This window comes from Schistocerca cancellata, chromosome 5 (assembly GCF_023864275.1).
Source record: "Schistocerca cancellata isolate TAMUIC-IGC-003103 chromosome 5, iqSchCanc2.1, whole genome shotgun sequence".
Classification (NCBI taxonomy): Eukaryota; Metazoa; Arthropoda; class Insecta; order Orthoptera; family Acrididae; genus Schistocerca; species Schistocerca cancellata.
Window position 1 is genome coordinate 743,811,944 of NC_064630.1, and position 22,577 is coordinate 743,834,520.

Here is a 22,577-nt window from a genome sequence, read left to right on the forward strand (position 1 = left end):
CAGTGGACTTTCCTCTGTTGAGTGATTCCAGTTGCTTTTCTATTCCTTGGACACTTATTTCGATGTCAGCCATTTTTTCGTTTGTGCAAGGATTTAGAGAAGGAACTGCAGTGCGGTCTTCCTCTGTGAAACAGCTTTGGAAAAAGGTGTTTAGTATTTCAGCTTTACGCTTGTCATCCTCTGTTTCAATGCCATCATCATCCCGGAGTGTCTGGACATGATGTTTCGAGCCACTTACTGATTTAACGTAAGACCAGAACTTCCTAGGATTTTCTGTCAAGTCGGTACCTAGTATTTTATTTTCGAATTCACTGATCGCTTCACGCATAGCCCTCCTTACGCTAACTTTGACATCGTTTAGCTTCTGTTTGTCTGAGAGGTTTTGGCTGCGTTTAAACTTGGAGTGAAGCTCTCTTTGCTTTCGCAGTAGTTTCCTAACTTTGTTGTTGTACCACGGTGGGTTTTTCCCGTCCCTCACAGTTTTACTCGCCACGTACCTGTCTAAAACGCATTTTACGATTGCCTTGAACTTTTTCCATAAACACTCAACATTGTCAGTGTCGGAACAGAAATTTTCGTTTTGATCTGTTAGGTAGTCTGAAATCTGCCTTCTATTACTCTTGCTAAACAGATAAACCTTCCTCCCTTTCTTTATATTCCTATTAACTTCCATATTCAGGGATGCTGCAACGGCCTTATGATCACTGATTCCCTGTTCTGCACTTACAGAGTCGAAAAGTTCGGGTCTGTTTGTTATCAGTAGGTCCAAGATGTTATCTCCACGAGTCAGTTCTCTGTTTAATTGCTCGAGGTAATTTTCGGATAGTGCACTCAGTATAATGTCACTCGATGCTCTGTCCCTACCACCCGTCCTAAACATCTGAGTGTCCCAGTATATATCTGGTAAATTGAAATCTCCACCTAAGACCATAACATGCTGAGAAAATTTATGTGAAATGTATTCCAAATTTTCTCTCAGTTGTTCTGCCACTAATGCTGCTGAGTCGGGGGGTCGGTAAAAGGAGCCAATTATTAATCTAGCTCGGTTGTTGAGTATAACCTCCACCCATAATAATTCACAGGAACTATCCACTTCTACTTCACTACAGGATAAACTACTACTAACAGCGACGAACACTCCACCACCGGTTGCATGCAATCTATCCTTTCTAAACACCATCTGTGCCTTTGTAAAAATTTCAGCAGAATTTATCTCTGGCTTCAGCCAGCTTTCTGTACCTATAACGATTTCAGCTTCGGTGCTTTCTATCAGCGCTTGAAGTTACGGTACTTTACCAACGCAGCTTCGACAGTTTACAATTACAATACCGATTGCTGCTTGGTCCCCGCATGTCCTGACTTTGCCCCGCACCCGTTGAGGCTGTTGCCCTTTCTGCACTTGCCCGAGGCCATCTAACCTAAAAAACCGCCCAGCCCACGCCACACAATCCCTGCTACCCGTGTAGCCGCTTGTTGCGTGTAGTGGACTCCTGACCTATCCAGCGGAACCTGAAACCCCACCACCCTATGGCGCAAGTCGAGGAATCTGCAGCCCACACGGTCGCAGAACCGTCTCAGCCTCTGATTCAGACCCTCCACTCGGCTCTGTACCAAAGGTCCGCAGTCAGTCCTGTCGACGATGCTGCAGATGGTGAGCTCTGCTTTCATCCCACTAGCGAGACTGGCAGTCTTCACCAAATCAGATAGCCGCCGGAAGCCAGAGAGGATTTCCTCCGATCCATAGCGACACACATCATTGGTGCCGACATGAGCGACCACCTGCAGGTGGGTGCACCCTGTACCCTTCATGGCATCCGGAAGGACCCTTTCCACATCTGGAATGACTCCCCCCGGTATGCACGCGGAGTGCACTTTGGTTTTCTTCCCCTCCCTTGCTGCCATTTCCCTAAGGGGCCCCATTACGCGCCTGACGTTGGAGCTCCCAACTACCAGTAAGCCCACCCTCTGCGACTGCCCGGATCTTGCAGACTGAGGGGCAACCTCTGGAACAGGACAAGCAGCCATGTCAGGCCGAAGATCAGTATCAGCCTGAGACAGGGCCTGAAACCGGTTCGTCAGACAAACTGGAGAGGCCTTCCGTTCAGCCCTCCAGAATGTCTTTCGCCCCCTGCCACACCTTGAGACGACCTCCCACTCTACCACAGGTGAGGGATCTGCCTCAATGCGGGCAGTATCCCGGGCAACACAGTCGTAGTCCGATCGGGGGATGCGTGGGACGAGCTGGCCGTCCCCGACAAACCCCCATCCGGACCCCCACAGTGATGCCCATTGGCAACAGCCTCAAGCTGTGTGACCGAAGCCAACACTGCCTGAAGCTGTGAGCGAAGGGATGCCAACTCAGCCTGCATCCGAACACAGCAGTTGCAGTTCCTATCCATGCTAAAAACTGTTGTGCAAAGAACGTCTGAACTAATCTACAGAGAGCGCAAACAAAATGACACAAAATTGAAACGGTTATTAAACTACAAGATTGCCTAGTAAATGCAGTAATGCTGCCACTTGTGCACTGCTGACACACTGCTCGGCAGCGGAAGGAGACTACGCGATTTAACACTATTCGAGTACTAAAACGCAATGCTACAACTCTCAAATACTATAATACGCCCAAAATTTATGAATTAAACAATGCAAGTATCAAAAACACGCAAAGAAATTAAGAATTAAACTATGTAACAAATGAGTGAGCTAGGAGTATACGACTTGCTGCTGCAGCTGCTTATCCAACGGCGGCAGGGAGCACACTGACTGTGACCAACCGACACTGGCCGTTCAAAACAAAAACAGATGACAGACGACTATGCGAATTTACACTATTCAGGTACTAAAACGCTATGCTACAACTCTCAAATACTATAATACGCCAGAAATTTATGAATTAAACAATGCAAGTATCAAAAACACGCAAAGAAATTAAGAATTAAACTATGTAACAAATGAGTGAGCTAGGAGTATACGACTTGCTGCTGCAGCTGCTTATCCAACGGCAGCAGGGAGCACACAAGCATTTCTGACGATTCCCCGACACAAATTTTCTGGAATGGTGCGGCATAACTCCACAATGATGGGCCTAAGTTGTACTGCATTTTTGGGTTTTCTGTGGTACACTTTCTTTTTAAGGAACCCCCGAAGGAAGGAGTCACATGGGTTAATGTCCAGGATGTGGGGCAGCCACATTCCTCCTCCTACGTAACATTCTGGAAATCTGTTTGACAATACCCTAAGGCCAAGTCTTTCATGTAGGAAATCAAGTACTTCATTGGCAGTATGGGGGCATGCTCCATCCTGCATGAACCATTGTGTCTGCAATGGAAGACCTGAGGCCATAAGTTGAGGAAAGAACTGGTTTTGCAGCATGTGAAAATAGCGTTCACCAGTTACTGTAGTATCGAAGATGAACAAACAGATGATTCCATGGTTTAACATGACCCACACACCCACTTTGTCCCCATAGGTGTCTTTCATGTGGATTATTCGTGGAGGTTCACGTACCTAGAATTGAATGATCTGTTCATTCACAATGCTGTTAACGCAAAAATAATCTTCATCATAAAACCATGTGTTGTGTAGCACTGCCTCTTGGTCTTGCCTGATTGTCCACCTTGCAGTCTGCAGTCTCCACTCCTTACCTCTGGTAGTAAGCTTATGTGCCACAGTCATCTTATATGGATACAAGTGAAGGTCAGATTGAACAATTCTTTGTACAGATCAGTGTGGAATTCCCAACTCGGCACTGACTCTCTTGTTGATTTACTCAGACTACAAGTCAGAGCCACTCAAACTGCTTCAATGTTCTGCGGCGAACATACGGTATGTGCATGTGGCCTCTGACAGTCCAAAACAGATCCAGTACCTTCAAATTTTTTATGTAATATGCATATTGCCTGTGGGCTGGGAGCCCGCCCTGTGCTGAAATGAGCACAAAACCTTCTCTGTATCAATGTAACACTGTTCATCACTGTGAACAGTAACACAATCTTCGTCTTTTTTGTGACGGTCAACCACTCTTTGTCCACCATCGAAGCAAACTGAAATGGCGGACTCACAATGGAAGCAATGAACTCACAGTGACATCTGGCATAATTTCCATGAAGTGCACAAAGTTGAGCGCTCAATTTGAATGGTATTGCCCCAATAGTATACTTGTAGGATAAAAATTCAATCAGGTAGTACCATGTTTAGAGGTTTAAAAAGTTCTAATTTGGTATCAGATAACCAGTGTTCACTAATAGCAAGCAAGTCAGGCACACTTTCATTTTCAAACATATCTAAATTGTTGATATTTATTTCTCAGGCACTGTACGTTCTGGTGGATTATTTTATTTATAGTCGTAAATACTTTGTTGTAGATTTCTCTGCTTTTCCAACTTAAATAAGGTCACATCTCTGTTTCTCTTGTGGGCTTCCTTCTCTTTCTGGTTTCCACTAAAAAATCATTTAGATACGATGGAGGCACTGGCTTCCGTCTGCTGTCTGAAGTTTTTTAGTTGACAGTGCTGGTTCTGCTAATGTTGGAGTTGATTCTGCTGCTGTTGTGGATGGTTCTCCTGCTGCTAAAGATGGTTTTGTTGCTCTTGCTGTATTTTACTGCTGGTGTTAGGGCTAGCTCTGCAGTTGTTGGAGCTGTTACTGAATTTGCTGTTGTTACTGTAGCTGTTCTTGATGTTTTTACCACTTTTGGTGGAGATGCTGCTGCAGGAGTTTGTCCAGCTACCATTGATGTGGCTGCTGGTGTCAGAGGTGTCTTTGCTGTTGATGAAGCTGCTGCTGCTTGTGTTGTTGTTGTTGCTGTTGTAATTGTTTCTGATGGTTTTAGTGTTTTTGGTGGAAATAATTCTGCCGGTGCTCACTTTAAAACTAATGGAGGTATGGTGCTCATCACAGTTTGCCCTTCCTCACATAGGGTTTCGGGCACTGCTTCTTTTGTGTCTTTAATGGAAGGCGTATTTGATAAGTGTTCATGCTTGGAAGAATGGGCTGTTGAAGCTGATGGTAATGACATGCTGTCATAATGTTTGTTGAGTCTCTAACATTTCACTGATTTTCCCACATGAAAATTTCTTGCCCTTTTTGTTCAGAGGCATCCCTTGTTTCATGAAGCACTCCCTCTAAGAAAATGTATACAGTTTGCATTTGGATACATTTTGCATGCTAGTGACAATCACATTCTGCTTCTTAGTATTGTCCAGGAATTTGCTTAAGTTGTGCACAGCATTCAATATAACTCATTCCTGTACATGTCACTGGCACCTCCAATTAAGAAGATATAACGATTTGTGCTTTTTTTGTTGTCTTTTAGGAATTCCTTTATAATTCCCTGCATTGGAGCACCTGGTTTCACACTACTGGAGGCTTTTAAGTCACAATGATTATTGAGAATTTCCACTATACCACATCCATGGCTATCAGAGTAAATATCTAAGCCTACCTCATTCTCCATGCTGTTGGCAGTATATGATGTTATTGGCGAAATACTGATGTTTCAGCAGGTTCAGTAAGAAGAAGCTGAATCATGTTCTCTAATATTTTAATGTTCTTTCTAGCTGCTTTTAGGTCTTTGTATACTTCATTTTTCACATTTAGTTTGAGTTCAGCATTACATATCTCTGTGGCAGCTTCTCAACCATTATGCATATGATTACAGTCACACGAAAATACATTATTGCAATTTACTTTTGCAAATCAGCATGAATGATACCATATATGTTTTGCTGGACACATTCTAACACCAGTTTTCACTCTTTCACCACATGAGCGACACTCCACTGATGATAAAAACTATAAGTTTATAGAGCAATTTTCAACAACTTGTATACATGCCACCATTTTGCTTCCTACTAGATTCATTTGTCATGGAACCTCAAACCTACTTTGGCATTCGGCATTCACCTCAAAACTAACATGTGTATCTCCTCCACCCCCCCCCCCCTCCCCGTCCCTAACACCCTCCTGCTTTTTTGTCGAAATAAGGGAGGCTAGGACCTGACAAAATTAATATGCCAAACACAATTTATTTAAATCTTAAGACAGTTTTATTGCACTGACTAACCAAAAGAACGTCTTCATAACATTTATAACCAGAAGGTCTACAGAATTTTTTACCAAGACTACATTTGTTTACCCTTTTGACAGCAGTCTGAAGTTTGCTATCATTCTTTGCAAATTGGACAAATTTATCACATGTGTAACAAAAATTAACACTTATTTGTTGTTCAGATTTTATTAAATCTATATTGCAGCAGTTCCTATCATCAGACCATTTGCCGTTCATCAGAGAAAAAAGCCAAGAATGATATTTATCTTCTTGGCTATAATTCCTTTGGCCTCAGGCTCAGTCATCATGGATACCAACTTTTCAACTGTGCTACCACTGGTGCCAATTTTTGTATTTTTTATATTTTTCAAAGACCAAAATTTCATTGTACAGGTTATCCTCATTTATGTCTATCTGAATATGAGTAAGCAGGTTCTAAAATCATTAAAATTAGCTGAATTCTTTAGGGACAGTGGGAGCAAGGACTGAATTATAGCATTGTCAGAAATGTTTACATTTTTTACAATGTAAGTATGAAAGGTGTCATAAAATTCAACAAAATTATTTTGAATTCTCTTCTGATTGATAGGATCTAATCTATTTAAAATTTTGTGTGTATTGCTTCCAAAAGTCAAGTCATCTTTCCTTTGCAAAATTTTATTTGACTAAGCTTCAATGATGCAACAAGACTCCATAGTTAAATCTGAAATCTCTAGATTTTTGAGGTTTCCAAAATAATGTTTCCAATGTAAGAAAAAAAAATGAAAATATGCTCCCAGAGTTAACATTTTGCTTGGATCCTTATCTTTAAAATACAATTTGAAGCATTAGATGTTTCATTTGTGCTTTGAAAATAACTTATTATTGGCCCCCAGTTCTTTATTAGCCTTTCAACAGCTGATGTGAGGGACAGACACCTAGTAGGCACATGCCTTAAAATTGCACACCAATCAGTGCCAACAAAATTTAAAAAAGATCTTAATTCTTTCCTGGATTTTGCTGACAGCCAACAGCCTTGCCACAGTGTTAACACCAGTTCCCATCAGATCACTGAAGTTAAGCGCTGTTGGGCTGGGCTTGCATTTGGATGGTTGACCATTCAGTCTGCCAGGCACTGTTGGCAAACGGGGCTCACTCAGCCCTTGTGAGGCAAACTGAGGAGCTACTAGATTGAGAAGTAGCAGCTCCGGTCTCATATAAACTGACACATGGCCAGGAGAGTGGTGTGCTGACCACATGCCCCTCCATATCGGCATCCAGTGATGCCTGCGGGCTGAGGATGACACGGCGACCAGTCGGCACCATTGGGCCTTCATGGCCTGTTCAGATGGAGTTTAGTATTATTTTATTATGCTGACACTGAAAAGTGTCCATAAATCTTAGTAACTATCATTTCTGTGTCTACATCTAAGACATCAGAAGCAAATTTAGTACCATTATGGATTATGTGATTTGTGCAGTTTGCTTTAAATATTTTGTTATTTTTCTCACTCAATAATTTCATCATAATTGACACTAGCATTATCAGCACTATAAGGCAAAATGTTATTTACATTTAATGAATGAGATTCAAGACTGTTTCCTGTCAAAGCATGAATACCGCTAGCACCCTCACCTGCTTGTTCCCCAAATCTAATAGTTCATTTCTGATGCCAACACAAGGTTCAGAGTACCTGACTACTACAGGAAACATTTTTCTCTTCTTGAAATTCGACTCATCTGAAGCCACAGAAAAAAAATGCTACACTTCTCTGGATCATTAAGCACATCTAGGAAATCACGTATATTCTAGGTGCTAATACACTTTTTGAAATAGATTCTGCTTTCATCCTACCACAATGTATTTTTTTTGGCCACATCTTAATCCATAAATACACTCTTTGTTAGTTTATTTGCACAGTCCATGCTGATATAACTTAGATTGTGCCTCACTGTATGATACATTAACTATAACTCACCCACTGCAACTTTGTCGGATTCATCACTAGTGGGACTATCACTTAGGCATTGAAAATAGCTGGGTATCTTAGATGTCTTACTTCCCCTAACTCTGCTTTTGTGTCCTTCAGTGTTGGCCTCAGTGTTGGCATGCTGCTGACAGTCTGTACTACCACTACGTGCTATGCTGCATTCACGGTTGCAAAGGGTGCAATACGCTTTAGAATTGTTTCCTTTTACAGGATTAACCTATATATGAGTTTCTTTCCATATCTTCTGATACATACAGAAGTACTTTCCTCTCTTTTTCTGCAGAGTTTTGGTTTCTTCCATTTTGCATAACTCGGACTGAGCAGAATGACTAAGAAACAAGGTAATTGCAACATGCCTTGCAACACCGTGTTATGTTCTGTGTTCCCTATATATTAATGTAGTAACTGTATCGATAATACTATGCTGTATCGATTAATTGATATTGCAACCATTGTCCAGCAATGAGATTTGAAAAATATATGGCAGGTTTAAATTTTAATGTGTCATTTTCTGATATATGGGAGACAGGAGCCCTCAAATATTCAGAAGAATACAGAAGATGATACTGGAGAGTTGGCAACCCTATCCTGGACATTCTCTTGCAATGGGTTATCGATCAAGAAATTGATTAACCTAGAACAATTATAACAGGTGCGGATTCAGGGTTCTGTTCTGGCTGAGGTCATAATTTGTTTCTGTATTTATCCTGCTGCCAAATATAATTTGTTTTCATCCCAACTTTGATATGCCACAAATGCTTTGCATTTTATTGAAGATACCAGCAATAATATGTATAAAATGTTTTAATTTAATAATAAAGATTTATTTGTGTCAGTTCTTAGTACATTGCTGTAGCATAGCTGCCAAGAAATTACAGTTCAGAGAATTTCTCCATTTGAAAATGGTTCATCCAAAAATTTTAGTAATACATGTTTCATGTGAATAACAGCAAGAAAACCTCTCAATTTTCTATGACATCACACTTTGCGTTATGTAAAATCAAAGTGTGCTCTCACCATTATCTCTGTTTCACTTATCACTACAATTGTTAAGGCAGGCCTGCAGACAGTAAGTACACAAGGATGTAAGTATGGGAAATGCTCTTTCTTTCCATCTGCGTGTGGGAAAATCAGACTTTCTGTATTTTTTTTTGTCATTGGAGGGTATTTTATTGTCATACTTTACTCTACTTCCTTTAGTTTGCAGTTCATTAAACATGTCATCTTTGTTGGTGGTCAGGCTGTGAATGGCCACTTTTTTGTGGATGGCTGTTTTCAGCAGCTGTTTGGGCCACAAGCCAATCAAAGTAGGTAGTTCCCAGTCAAGCAGCTTAAAACTATCCTATGTTAAATATTACTTGTAATTTTTTAGAATTTTTGTTTTAATTCTACTTTATATTCTGAAAGTTAGTTGAGAAATTTGAATATTTTAATATTTAAAAATGTAAATACATTTAACAAAAAATGCTCACCCCTGCCCTGGATCAGGTGTGACCATGATTAGAATACAGAGTACATTTGAGATGTAATTTTGAATGAACACAATGCATACCCTGTCTAGTGCCAGGTGCATCCCCTTCAGTGTGCAGTACTGTTACCCAGTGGCAGATTTTTGCAGCTAGATTCCTCCTCCTGCTCAGCAGTTCTGTCTGCTGGAACTGAGCTGCAATCTGTTCCAGATTTCTCTTTCTCAGCACTGCTCTGTGTTCCTTTTTCATCTTGCTCTTCACTTTCTTCCTTCTTGTGCAACTCAATTCGCTTCTCACATTCATCTTCCCCATGCCTCCCCTTCTCCTCCTCCTCCTCCTCCTCCTCCTCCTCCTCCTCCCCATTGCATTCTACTTCATCTAGTGTTTCACATTCACCATTCTCATAATCCATGTCACTTTTGTCTTCCTCCTCACCTTCCCCCTCCTGCATACAAATTACTGCCTTCTGTTCTCCTCTTCTTCTTCCTCATGTCCATCATTATTGTGCAGCCTCAGGACAAACGAGTGACAGATTTTGCTTTCGTGATGCACCACCGTACGGAAGTGAAGGTGACTAAACTCATCACTTGCAGACCCTGAGGTCAAATCAAAATACTCGTCATTTTCGTTGTACTTGAACGGCGGACCCTGCTGAGATCTCTTCAATGAGCTGTTGACGATCGCCTGCCGCATTAAGGCCTCCCGCTCTAGAAGTAGCCTCTGGCTGCGTAGCTGCATCCTCTTCTCATGACCCACGTTATGGTACAGGCACACTGACATCTGCAACAAGAAACTGACTTTCACTAAAGAGTGCCATAGACTCTATGTTCACCTAACATCTTCCAATGGAAAGTTTGTATCTTTGTTATGGATACACAAGAATTATCCAAGTTGTGAAATAATATAAGGATGAATAACGAGACAATCAAGGAAGTGAGGTCTGTAGGAAATAAAGTAGTGTGTCCAATAGTTGGAAGATAGCAAAAGTCACACCCATGTATAAGAAATGCAGCAGAAGTTATACACAAAACTACTGTCTGATATCATTGAAATCCCTCTGTCATAAAATCTTAGAACATATTATGATCTCAAACACAATGAGGTATCTTGGACAGAATGTCCTCCACTATGGCAACCAGCATGGAAGCTGAAAAAAAATTGGTCATGGGAAACCCAGCTTGTTCTTTTCTCAGGTGATACACTGTTAGTTACGGGTCATGGCAGTAAGGAAGACTGAATATTTCTTGACTTCTACATCAAATGGTATGTTTCACTGTATCAGCTATTAGGGTTTCTTCCCATTCCATTCATGTGTGGAGCACAACGAGAATGATTATTTGAATACCTTTGCACATGCAATATTTATTCCAGTCTTATCCTCCTGATCTTATGTGAGCGATATGTAGGGGATTGTAATCTTTTCCTAGAATCATCATTTAAAGACAGTGCTTGAAACTTTGTTAATAGACTTTCTAGCTATAGTTTACATCTATCTTCACAGTCCTCCAGTTTAGTTCCTTCAGTATCTCATCGAATCTCTCCCACAGATCTAATAAACTTATGACTATTTGTGCTGCCCTTCTCTGTACACATTCAGTATCTCCTGTTAGTTCTATTTGGTCTGTATCTCACTCAGTATTCTACAACCGGTCACACAAGTGATTAGTAGGCAATCTCCTTTGTAGACATTGCGATTCCCCAGTATTCTACCAATAAACTGAAGTTTACCATTTGCTTTAGCCATGACTGAGCCTATGTGATCATTGCATGGCATATTCCTGGAAAGTGTTAAGCCCACTTATTTGTACAAGCTGGCCGATTCAAAAAGTGACTCATTGATATTATAGTCATTAGATACTACATTTTTTTCATTTTGTGAAGTGCACGATTCTACATTTCTGAACATTTAAAGTAAGTTGCCAATCTTTACACCACTTTGAAATCTTATTGAGATCTGACTAAATATTTGTGCACCTTCTTTCAGCTAATAATAATAATAATAATAATAATTTTATTGTCATTCGGCCATTACAGCAATAGACGTCATATACATACTAAAATACAATTAATAGTTTGAAAGAAACAACAGGTTCCTGGTTAACATTATAGTATTATATTACAGTTGATAAATTCTCTTATGTCATAGAATGGGTGGAGGACTAGCCAGTCATGAATTGTTTGTTTGAATAATTGTTCAGGTAATTCTTGAACAGATTGAGGAAGATTATTAAATAATTTGTACCCCATGATTTCGTAGCTGTTGAGTGACTTTGACAATCTGTGGTAAGGAATATAGAGCCATCTATTCCTTCTTGTATTGTGGCTGTGTACATTTTCTCTGGTTTTTGTTTCTGGTAATTTCTTCTTCGTATAAATTAGAACATAGTATATGTACAAGTTTATAACAGTCATGATTTTCTGTTCACAGAACAATGGTTTACAGTGTGCCTTATATGCAGAACCAGTAATTATCCTAATAGCTTTTTTTCGCAGTATTAATATGTCATGTACACAGCTAGAGTTCCCCCACAAAATAATTCCATATGTTATTATACTTTGAAAGAATGAAAAATAGGATGTTCTAACATATTTTTCAGGAACACAATCCATAAGTCGCCTTAACAGGTAAATAACTCTTGACAATTTACGACTAATATATTGTACATGTTGACCCCAAGATAATTTATCATCAATGTATACCCCCAAAAATTTGACATAACTTGGATCATCTGACAGAAGCTTGTCTCTAAGACTACAGACCATCTGCTGTGTTTTGTTTTCATTCAGCAGGGATCCATTTGCCTTGAACCAATAGGATGCTTGGTCAATTGTCTTTTCTGCACAAGTTTTAAGGCTATTGAAATCCTCACTAGCATTAAGAAATGTTGTATCATCTGCATACAACACAGTGGTGGACTTGATAAATGACGGCAGATCATTTATCATTATCAGGAACAAAAAGGGGCCCAGCACAGATCCCTGTGGAACACCTACCTTGACTTGCTCTATACTCGACATTTCTCTCCCTACACAAACAACTTGCTTATGATTCTGAAGATATGATTTTATTAATTTAAGGCTGTTATGTATAATGCCATAGAATTCCAGTTTTTCTAGGAGTGGCTTATGCTTTACACAGTCAAAAGCTTTGCTTAGATCACAAAATGTGAGTTGAGCATAGCCCTTATCCTCAAACACTTGATGTAAGTATTTGACTACAAAGTCTATAGCGTCCACAGTAGACAACTTTTTCCTAAAACCACAGTGAGATTCACTAATTATTCCTAATTTTTCAAAATAGACAGATATCTGTTGGTAAATGACACATTCCAGTATTTTAGAAAAAACTGGGACTATGGAGATTGTCTGTAACTGGAAGGTGAGTCCGTATCTCCCTTTTTATATATTGGAATTACCCTAGCCACTTTGAGTTCTTCGGGAAAGTATCTTTCAGATATGCATATATTTATACAGAATGTTAAGGGGTACACAATATAGTCTATTACTTTCTTTAGTAAATTACAGGATGTGTCATATATATCTACAATGTCTGAAGATTTCATCCCTTTTACAATGCTTAGGACATGACTAGGTGAGACCTCGGAGAACATAAACGTACCTGTGTCTGTTGGTGTTCTGCAAACATTTTTAGAAAGTAACTCTGATGAACTGATATCAGGTTTGATTATGGTATTTCCTATATTTTCAACAGATTTAATAAAGAAGTCATTGAATTTTTTGGGACTTATATTAATTATTTTGCTTCTCACATCTTTAGCAACACCATTTATTAATTTCCATGCAGCTTTGCACTTGTTTGTGGAATTATCAATGGTATTGAAATTATGTGCTTTTTTGGCTTCCACGATGGCTTTTTTATGCTCATTCCTGCATTTTATATAGGCTAATCTGGCATGTTCTGTTTTCTGATTGCTACATATATTGTGCAACACCATAACTTGGTTTTTCATATTTGATAATTGTTTAGTGAATCATGAATTTTGTCTGTTTGTAGCCCTGTTTGTAAAGCCTTTGTCAGTTAATTTGCATTTCTTTATGGGGATGTTGTCATTAAATTGTGTCAGAAATGTTTTAAAAAATCTCTCAAATAATAGTTTCCCTGACAAATCAGCACTAAGACTATAACTTGTGTCACCATGACGTTGGTTGAACCAGTCTCTCACAGCTAGGGACTTACAGGTAGTACTTCATTATAGATAGCTGCAACACCTGCAAAAAGTCTGAGGTTACTACTGATATTGTCTGCAAGATCATTACTTTACAACACAAATAGCAAGAGTCCCAAAACACTTCCACAGGGCACATCTGAGTTTACTTCTATATCTGATGATGACACTCCATTCAAAATAACATGATGCATCCTCCCTACAAAAAAGTCCTCAATTCAGTGACAAATTTCACTTAATACCCCTACTTTTGACAGTAGGTGTAGGTGTGATACTGAGTCAAATGCTTTTTGGGAATCAAGAAATGAAGCATCTACCTGACTACTTCCAAAGCTTTCAGTGCATCATGTGAGGAAAGTGCAAGCTTCCAAAAAGTATTTGACTCAGTACCACATCTATGCTCATTATTTAAAGTACAATCATATGTTGTGTCAAGCAAAAATTTGTGGTTAAACTGAGGATTTATTGGCAGGAGGGACACAGCATGTATCTCAGATGGAGAATCATCAACATTTGTAGAAGTAACTTCAGGTGTGCCCCCACTGAAGTGTGTTCAGACTCTTGCTGTTCATGCTATATGTCAATGAGCTTGCAGATAACATAAATAATAACCTCAAACTCTTTTCAGATGATCCAATTATATATTATTAATTACTGTCTGAAAAAGGTTGTAGAAATATACAGTCAGATCTGATACAATTTCCATTCACAAAATGAAATATGTTGATATCCTCTGACTGCAATGTCAAGTGAATCACAATTGGCATTGATCAGCTCATACAAATTCTTGGGTATTTGGGTAAAAAAAGAACAAAAAGAAAAAAATCAACTTGTACAATGTCATCTATGAACATCTTTACATCTCTTATAAATATAAGTTGCCCACATAATTCAGCACAACAGTCTCCCTGCACTTACAGAAAAGAACACATTTAAACAATAAACCATATAATTTAACACTGGATTCTGAAATTTATCTATATATGGTTTAAAGAGCAGGAAAAAATTATCTTTCAATTTGACAATATAATATTTGTACATTCAAATAAATTTCATCTGTAGATATCTATGTTGTGACTCGCCGATCATTCAAAGTGCCGCCGCGCAATTACGCACTTCCTCTACGTGTGGCGCTGTCTACCAGCCATGCAGCAGCTGCGACACCTAAGCGGCCAGCCGAGCAGCGGCCGCTAGACTGGGACTCAGTGCTCATTCAAATGCTAACATGTACACATGTCTTACTTGTCAACTTACTCTGTGACTTATATGTGTTGTGTCGTTCCAAAATATATGTATTAAACTTGACTTTATAACAATTGGCGACGAGGTAATGGATTTTTCCTTTTCACCGTTGACTCACAGGGTTCAATGGCTACTGTCGAGCAACTATTGCAAAATCTCCTTGAACAGCAAACGCTTCTAACAGCAGCGATTCGCAATTTCGTCGCGGCGTCAAATGCGGGGCGTTTCTCGTCGTTGGCTATACCTCCTTTTCCTCATTACGACGAGACGGCGGAAGACTGGTCAGATTATGAAAAACATCTTCGACAGCACTTCTTGGCATTTCATGTCACGGACGAACAACCATGTAAGTCTCTGTTCGTTTCCTGGAATTCACCTCAAATGTATCGGTTGTTGTCGCAGTCGGCTCCTTTGAAGGATCCTGCGTCTTTGTCCTTTGCTGAAATGTGCTCACTTCTGTCTGTCTATTTTCAAAAGCAAACGCATGTGGTAGCCTCTCGTGTTGCCTTTTATCGTTGTCAAAAACAGCCACATCAATCCTATCGCGCTTGGGCTGCTGAACTTAACCGCCTCAGTCGAAAGTGTCAATTTGTTACCGACGTTCACAAGGAATCCTATGCCGATTCCATGGTACGGGATGCTATTATCCGGTTGGCGCCCGACAAAGAAGTTTGGCAACGTGCCCTTCAGTTGGCGAATCCGACTCTAGATGAAGTTCTCTCCATTGCGCAGTCTTTTGAAATTTCTCGCGCCGCTGGGGCGCAAATAGAGGCGTGGGGTGATGTCGGGGAAATACCTCTGTGCGCTGTAGGCGACGCGTGCGGCGCGTCCCCGCCAGCCGACGTGGCCGCAGTGCGCTCCCACGCGCAGCCTCGGCCTAGCCGTAAACAACCCGCTAAGAAACTGCAGCAAAACCCCCGGCAACTTCCTTCATGTCCGCCGTGTTTTACGAAATTTTCACGCGAGGATTGTCCCCAACGTTGGGCTGTGTGTCGCAATTGCAAAAAGCAAGATCATGTGTCTTCCGTTTGCAAATCCGACCGCATACATTATGTTCATGAACATGACGCTGATTCTGATTCTGTGTTGTCTGTCAATTGCACTTCTTCCCTTTCACGGAAGTTATTCCTCACTGTCCAAATCCTCGGTCGAGATGTTCACATGCAAGTGGATACCGGTTCTGCTGCAACTATAATTAATTCTCAGACGTATCTTCAGTTAGGTTCTCCACTCCTGTCACCTGCCACTCGGCAATTACAGACGTACAATAAACAGAAGATTTCTCTCTTGGGACAGTTTAATGCTGAGGTACCTTACAAATCCGTCGTTCACACTGTTCCCATATTTGTGGTCGACCAGAGCAACGCAGAAAATCTTTTTGGTTTCGATGCCTTTCGCATTTTTGGGTTCTCCATAGATGACTCTGTCAACACTCCTGGAGTGGAAAAAAGAACACATTGACACCGGTGTGTCAGACCCACCATACTTGCTCCGGACACTGCGAGAGGGTTGTACAAGCAATGATCACACGCACGGCACAGCGGACACACCAGGAACCGCGGTGTTGGCCGTCGAATGGCGCTAGCTGCGCAGCATTTGTGCACCGCCGCCGTCAGTGTCAGCCAGTTTGTCGTGGCATACGGAGCTCCATCGCAGTCTTTAACACTGGTAGCATGCCGCGACAGCGTGGGCGTGAACCGTATGTGCAGTTGACGGACTTTGAGCGAGGGCGTATAGTGGGCATGCGGGAGGCCGGGTGGACATACCGCCGAATTGCTCAACACGTGGGGCGTGAGGTCTCCACAGTACATCGATGTTGTCGCCAGTGGTCGGCGGAAGGTGCACGTGCCCGTCGACCTGGGACCGGACCGCAGCAACGCACGGATGCACGCCAAGACCGTAGGATCCTACGCAGTGCTGTAGGGGACCGCACCGCCACTTCCCAGCATTTTAGGGACACTGTTGCTCCTGGGGTATCGGCGAGGACCATTCGCAACCGTCTCCATGAAGCTGGGCTACGGTTCCGCACACCGTTAGGCCGTCTTCCGCTCACGCCCCAACATCGTGCAGCCCGCCTCCAGTGGTGTGGCGATTTCAAAGCCACTGCAAATGCTCAATGCCTCATCGACACTTACCCTATGCCCTGTCCTGAAGAACTGTTCACTAAACTTGCTGCATGTCAGTATTTTTCTAAAATTGACCTGTCAGAAGCTTATCATCAACTTCCTCTCGACGCTGCTTCCCGGCAGTTTCTGGTCCTTAACACGCCTTTCGGGCTCTATCAATACCAACGCTTGCCATTCGGGGTTGCTAGCGCCCCTGCTCTCTTTCAGCGATTCTTGGAACAATTATTGCTCCCTGTCCCTGGGTGTATCAATTACATGGATGACATTGTTGTCACTGGTTCCACCACTGAAGAACATCTTCAAAATCTCCGCACACTTTATCATGTCTTACAGACTGCTGGTCTTAAGTGTAATCTTCAGAAATCACAATTTTTTCAGGCATCTATCACGTACTTGGGGTTTCAACTCTCTGGGGATGGTATTCGTCCGCTTCAGCAAACTGTCGCTGCGATCGATGCCCTTCCTTGCCCTACATCTGTTAAGGAACTGCAGGCCTTCTTGGGGAAAATAGCATACTATCACAAGTTTTTACCATCTGCGGCTTCGGTGGCTCAGCCGTTGCATCGCCTGTTACATAAAAACGTGCCTTTTTACTGGTCAGCGTCACGCGAAGTGGCTTTCCAGAAATTGAAGACTATGCTGAAACAGGCCCCGTGCCTGGCTACTTATCGATCTGGCCAACATCTTGTTCTTGCCACAGACGCCTCTCAATACAGGGTCGGTGCAGTCCTTGCGCACCGTTTTTCTGACGGTTCGGAACAACCCATTGCTTATGCCTTCAAAACGCTCACGGATGCCCAACAAAAGTATTCTCAAATTGAGAAAGAAGCTTTGGCCATTATTTATGCTCTTCATAAGCTTGTTGTTTTTCTCTATGGCTCAAAATTTCATCTTGTTACGGATCACAAACCACTTGTTTCCTTGTTTCATCCATCATCGTCACTTCCCGACAAGGCTGCACACCGCCTCCAGCGTTGGGCTCTTTACTTGTCTCGTTTCAATTATGAGATTCATTTCCGGCCAACGGCTCAACATGCAAATGCTGTTGCTCTGTCTCGCCTTCCCATGGGTCCTGATCAGGCATTCGATAGGGACGAACTTTTGTGTTTCCACCTGGATGTTACCGAGCAGCGGGTTGTGGACGGGTTCCCCATCACTGGGGACAGGCTGGCGGCTGCTACGGATTCTGACCCTACCCTCTCCTGGGTTTTACGCTGTATTCAGAAGGGTTGGCCAGATCGCCCGTCCGCTAAGACTTCTGATCCGTTGTGGAACTACTACACTTTGCGCTACCGCCTCACGGCTAGGGATGGTGTTATCCTCCTCTCCACTGACAATGCTTCGCCGCATGTTGTGGTACCTGCGTCTTTGCGTGCTTCGGTCTTGCACCTCCTTCACCAAGGGCACTGGGGTGTGTCTCGCACAAAATCTCTGGCGCGCCGTCATGTGTACTGGCCTGGCATCGACTCTGAAATTGCCCACATGGTCGCTGCCTGCGGCCCTTGTGCGTCACAGGCCGCTGCCCCAAAGTCATCTTTGTCACTGTGGCCTTCGCCTGAGAAGCCCTGGGAGCGCATTCATGCTGACTTTGCGGGACGCTTTTTAGGTACTTGTTGACTCCTCGTAATTGACGCCTACTCTAACTTTCCTTTCATTGTCCGTTGCACGTCGCCTACCACCGTGGCAACCACCAGTACTCTTGCCCGCATTTTTTCTTTCGAAGGCCTCCCCTTTACTCTTGTTACTGATAATGGTCCGCAATTTGCCTCTTCCGAATTTGCGGATTTTTGTGCTCATCACGGCGTTATGCATGTCACGGCCCCGCCATTTCATCCACAATCCAACGGTGAGGCTGAACGACTGGTCCGCACATTTAAGGCTCAGATGTGGAAACTTCTTACTTCTTCTGCTGCTGATGATGCGCTTCTCCAGTTTCTGGCGTCTTACCGTTTCACCCCCATGGTCGACCACAGCCCGGCTGAGCTCTTACATGGCCGACAGCCCCGCTTGCTACTTCATCTTCTGTGGCCTTCCACCTCCCGGCCGTGGGTGCCTTCACTTGGCCAGTTCACCGCCAATGACCTCATCTGGGTACGGGGATATGGCAGGCGGCCAAAATGGAGCCCAGGCCACATCTTAAGACACCGTGGCAGACGCCTGTATGAAATCCAGACGGACACGGGTGTTGCAGTGCGTCATTCAGACCAGCTTCAGCCTCGTGTGCCAGCAACGCCTGTTCCGAATGCCGCTACACCACCTTGTCTCTACCTGATGCTCGGGATCTTGGCATCTCTCTATACTCACAACACAGCCCTCTCACCGTCATCGTGATGCCAGCACAAGAACGGATGCCACCAGGAGACGTGCCCATACAGGAAACGGAGGACCATCCTCTGTCTGAGCAAATCTACTTGCCTCCTCCTCCAACAGAGGCTGACACATCGCCCATGTCTACTGTCATATCAACTGGACTTGCCGCAATGGGCAGATTGGTGCATGGGGCCCCAGCAGATTCACCCCTATGTCTCCTGTCACCTTGACCCGTTATCATTGGGGACACTTCCACCATACGGGAAGCCTCCTCCTCAAGACTTTGCGGCGAGTCAAACAACGCCTATGGACATTAGCCATCTCCAGGACACCTCCATCAAGACCAGTGCAACAATTTCAAAGCGGGGAAAAGTGTTGGGACTCACCAATCATTGAATGTGCCGCCGTGCAATTATGCGCGTCCTCTACGTGCGGCGCTGTCTGCCAGCCATGCAGCAACTGCGCCACCTAAGTGGCCAGCTGAGCAGCGGCCACTAGACTGGGACTCATTGCTCATTCGAATGCTGACGTGTACACATGTCTTGCTTGTCAACTTACTCTGTGACTTATGTGTGTTGTGTCGTTCTGAAATATGTGTTAAACTTGACGTTATAACACATGTTTCTTCAACAATAAAGTGAATTTTGTATCTATAGTAGTGCCATATCATATCACTATTGAATCTTTTATTTTTTCATGAATTATTAATTTCATTTTGTGTACTACCGTTACTCATTATTGGCCTTCAATGGATCACATAATATCTAGAGCTTTGGATCCTGCTTTTCATACCTACATATCAAATTTTGATTTTGAAGCAAAGGCAATCTAAACATTGAAAGGCCTGCTTCACTTAATTGTGTAACTACAGGCCATGCCAGTCTTCATGCAACAAACTTAACCTCATCTGCACCACGATGGCAGGATCCACATGTGACAGCTCCATTCCAAATGGCAGCATAAGCTGGCTACCACCATATGCCACTCCAGATGATGGCCTACACCAGTTGATGCAGGAAATCGTACCCCAACCTTTCATCTCAGTGCATCTACCATTTATGTCCCCATCTTACCCACTGCAGAAGCAGGACAATTAATCCAGATTCATGCTGCAAGTTAGCAATCGGCATTGAAACCTACCGACTCATCCTTCAATAACCATGGTTGTTACATCCATGTTTACAAGTAGTTTTCTCATCCATGACTGCTGTGTCATGCAACACATGTGAGCAGCACCTCACTATCCCTTCCACCCCCCCCCCCTCCCCCCCGCATGACCTCCTCATACAGCAATCTTGGAAGATGCATCACATCTTCATCACACTTCATAAGGTGCCATCAATCAAGATTTTACAGAATAGCCACCTATATCACAGCCTCCTCTGCACCATATGGCAGTTCAACTGCTGGTTATGCAACATGATCCTGTAAGCTGATTTCCAAAGTTCTCTCAACTGCTAAAGGAAGACATCTACATCTACATACATACTGCTCAAGCCACTTTCCTCTTCCACTCACAAATAGAGCAAGGAAAAAATGACTGTTTGTGTGCCTCTGTACAAGCCATTATTTCTGTAATCTTACCTTGATGCTCCTTATACTAAAGGTACACTGGCAGTAATAGAACCATTCTGCAGTCAGACGCAAATGCTGGTGCTATATATTTTTGTATTTTGAATTTTTTGTTTGGGAATAATTCTCAAACACGCTGATGAACTGTACTATGAGAGCACTTGGTGAAATGTGAGCCAACTTTTGCTCAAAGAACCTGTCAATTTTATATCAGTTTAAAGTTTATGCCATGAACAAATTTCCTCCCTGTTTATGTCTTTACTAATCTGTTATTCAGTTTGAGGCAATATGCAGTTGGTGCCTACTCAGCCACAGATATGTGAAAAGCCTTAAGTAAGACTGTGTCCATCTTGATGGACACCACATAGTAAGAGATAAGCTATACTCATGGCAAGATATCCGCTGTATGTCCTGTCTCTCACTGGAAGTGTGATAGTCCATCTTTACTACTTTGGTAAATGGCATGTTAAACACCAATCTTCAGACAATGGAAAATCCAGCCTGCAATACTGACAGCACTATGTAAATGATAGTTGCTATTCACCACACAGTGGAGATGCTGAGTCACAGATAGGTACAACAACAAAAAGAATGACAACAACTTGTAACCTGCCAGGGAGTGTCGTTTTATCCACTATATGGTGAGGAACGACTATCCTTTTCATAAAACTGTCAAACATTATTCTTCCTGAATGAGATTTTCACTCTGCAGTGGAGTGTGTGCTGATATGAAACTTCCTGGCAGATTAAAACTGTGTGCCCGACCGAGACTCAAACTCGGGACCGAGTTCGAGTCTCGGTCGGGCACACAGTTTTAATCTGCCAGGAAGTTTCATTATTCTTCCTTTTTTATTGCTGTGAGATAAAGGAATCCAGGTGCAGTTACTGGTGTCACTAGACCAGAGCAAACAGCTGCTTTTGTTGTTATAAACAGTGCTTGATTTATGACAGTATGTGTACCGATACCTATGATTAAAAAGAAGCATTAAAGTAACAGCTTAAGACATTAAATTAAACAAAAGAAAAGCCACTCCCTGGTAGGTCACAACACTAGAACCTCATTTTTTACCAATCAAGAACTGGCAATAACTGTTGTTACTTCTGCTTGTTTTACTCTTATTTCTACAGGTTCATGTCACATCCTGAAGGTCAATGCAAACTTAACTTATGTATAAAAAACTTTTGTAAATAAGTGTTCATTTTTGTAGCCTGTTATATACTTCAGAGACTGATCAGTCTGAAGTACAAGCAGGGAGGGGGGGGGGGGGGGAGAGAAGTGTGGAAAAAGTCAAGGAAAAAGAACTGAACACATGACAAGCAAAAAGCTGTGTATCATTGGTTGAATGTGTTACAATTGACTCATTATACCTTATTCTAAACATATACACATTGAATCTTTGATGAGGCCTTTAGAAGAGATGAATATTCAGTATTTTATCTCATTCAGTTTGGTATTGCTGGATGTTATGCATCAAAAGACTGGTTCAGAGTCATCTGACTGCAATCCCAAAACCTCATGGAATATTGTCTCCAATAAAAGCAGGTTCAAGTTGTGCTCTGGCAGAAATTTTTGAATGTCACTAATTATTATTACATCTATATGTAAAGCAGCTGATGAATAACTGATTTTATATTATAACAAAAAAATT

At 42.2% G+C, this 22,577-nt stretch overlaps 1 pseudogene; it reads left to right on the forward strand.

Moving 5' to 3' along the window:
• Positions 1–7,057: 7,057 nt before the first annotated feature.
• LOC126189259 (5S ribosomal RNA) lies at positions 7,058–7,175 on the forward strand (annotated as a pseudogene).
• The last annotated feature ends 15,402 nt before the right edge of the window (positions 7,176–22,577 follow it).